Source organism: Engraulis encrasicolus, chromosome 4 (genome assembly GCF_034702125.1).
Source record: "Engraulis encrasicolus isolate BLACKSEA-1 chromosome 4, IST_EnEncr_1.0, whole genome shotgun sequence".
In the NCBI taxonomy this organism is placed as follows: Eukaryota; Metazoa; Chordata; class Actinopteri; order Clupeiformes; family Engraulidae; genus Engraulis; species Engraulis encrasicolus.
In genome coordinates, this window is record NC_085860.1 from 22,350,484 (window position 1) to 22,352,983 (window position 2,500).

Here is a 2,500-nt window from a genome sequence, read left to right on the forward strand (position 1 = left end):
ATATTATTGGGTTAGATGCCTTCTTCAAAGGTACAATTTTACACATTTTACAGACCAGTGTATGAGTGTTAGAGGAGGAGGAAAAGAAAGTGAAAAACACGCTTGGCTATTTACCATATTTGTATCTCTGCAGGCTTATTTCACATGTTGTCAAAAGTGTATAATTAAATTCAGGAGTTTGTTGATGGTGAAAATAAGCTGTGTGCTGCGACGGACCGACTTATCTTATGAGATTATATCATATAGCCATTTCGCACTTTCTGGGTTTGGCATTCTAATTCAATACTTGACTGAGTTTCATCAATTTAGTGTCTTAGAAATGCCAATGCCCTAACAAGTGTGAAAACAATGGCTGAGGTGCACAATAATGAACAACAACAAAAAAAACTTGTTTTGCATTATAATAGTCTGTCCTCCTCAGTCTTCATTTACCCTCTTTCCTTTTGATACTGCTGTCAACATCACACCAAAGATACTGTATTAAATATGGTAAGCAAGATAAATCATACCACGTGTCATCCATGCAACAAAGTGGGATCAAGTACGCTCTCCTAATTGGATGTTACTTTCTATTGAACTTCATTCATTCTCATAGTCTCATTTAGTCTCCTAAAGAGGCATGGTCGGCATACAATTGCAGTTTAGAGCCTTATGTCACATGGATTATGGAAGACAAAAATCCTTCTGAACCGCCTCTACCTTATCAATCTCTTCTGCTCACACGCATATCTTCACCTCAAAGTCAGAAAGGTAACATGGAGTACCAATACCAAGCCAATGCCAACACCATGACTAAGGAAAACACTAATATGAACTACCCTCTGAAATCATTTGATGTCTGAAGTTCCAGCACTGTTGATGATGAAATAACTGAGAGAAGATGAAAGAAAACAACAAATGAGAAGGAGAAACCTCAAGCTATCGCAAACATACCAGACTTCAGAGGGAGTACAAAGTGCTGAAAAAAAGTCATTATAAAATAATTATTTGCCAGACCTCTAAATGATTTTATGCATGAGCACCTCCCAAACGTCTCAAAGTCACCTTACATAAAACAAATAAAGTTAGATCGTAACAGACGCGATTAAACAAAATATGAAGTGCTCAGTTTTAAAGACCAATAAAAATATCTTCAAAGAAAACAGGTGATCGTGATGAATGCGGATGTGCATGCGGATGTAATGTAGAGTGGAGTCTGGAAGTGAAGTGCCTAAATTACATAAATAAATTCCTTGGTGGACAGACAGGCAGACGGGCAGACAGGCAGCGTAGATGGAGTCTACACAAATATACGGCAAACAGAGGCCATTTCAAGAAGCTTGGTAAATAATGGATGCCGGTCTAGGTTCCTGGAGGCATCTTAATGTATGTAGGCTGCAGGATTATGAACATCCTACACAGAAACAACTGAGTCGAATTACAATTTGGTAAAGAGAGATGGAGGCCTACAGTAAATGCCTGATAGGATTTTCTTGGTCTTCAAGAGATTCCTGAATATGATAGAGATAGGTTAATTTGGCTTAAATGATTTGTTTTATCCAACTTTGCTGGGTGCTTTGTGTGTGGGGATGACAAAACGAAACACCATTCTGTCAAAAAAGTACTTCACCACTTATCTCATCACTCATCTCATAATCAAACCATTTGTGGAAAATCGTGTTCTGCGTTGTGGTTTGAGCTGTACGGGTACGGTGTTGTATGCATGCTGTATTCGCCTGTGTTGTGTTTAATGTTCAGTATGTACAGACCATTCTCCATTGTGTAGGGGTAATTTTCCTATTGCTGGTTGTTGACTGCAATGTTTCACCTATTTATCCATTCTTGTTGTGCACTCTATGTATGCACTCTTGCTTTTTTTTTTTTCAATAACGACTGGCTGCAACTTAATTTCCCTGGAGGGATGATACATTTGACCCGACGTGACTTGCTGTGCTGAAAGTGCATGTGAGTGCATAGTTACTAGGGATGCACGATACCACACTTTTTGGAAAACCGATACCAGTAAGAGTACATTAATGTCTGTACTTGGCGATACTGAGTAACGATACATATACTTTTATCCCCAACATACAATGAAAATACATGCACAGCCTTGTATTTTTCCACCTGTGATATTTGTTTTATTGTCCTTTTCCATGCTGCTGTCAAGTCAAAGGAACATGCGAAATGGAGTCAATGGAAGATGGAGATGGAGAAAGGAGATGTTGTCTTGTTTTGTGCAACAGCAGTATCGGTGCCTGGCAAGTGTTTGACGAGTACGAGTGTGAACATCCATAATAGTTACTGCAGCTACACAGTGAACCGCAGAGAGTGCTGAACAATGGGCAACCACAAGCTAATGGTTAGGGGATTGGTTTTAAGAATGGAAGGTTGCAGGTAAAAATCCTGTACACGGTTGGAAAAAATGCAATGTTAATTCAACACTTACAGAGCACTCTGGGACCAAATGCACTCCAAGACATGTTATGATAAATTGAAGATGTTAAATTAAAGTAACACT

The 2,500-nt window shown here is 38.9% G+C and overlaps 1 protein-coding gene across 1 annotated transcript in view; it reads right to left on the reverse strand.

Moving 5' to 3' along the window:
• tspan9a (tetraspanin 9a) overlaps window positions 1–2,500 on the reverse strand; it is a 292,978-nt gene that overhangs the window by 234,816 nt on the left and 55,662 nt on the right. The window lies entirely within an intron of this gene.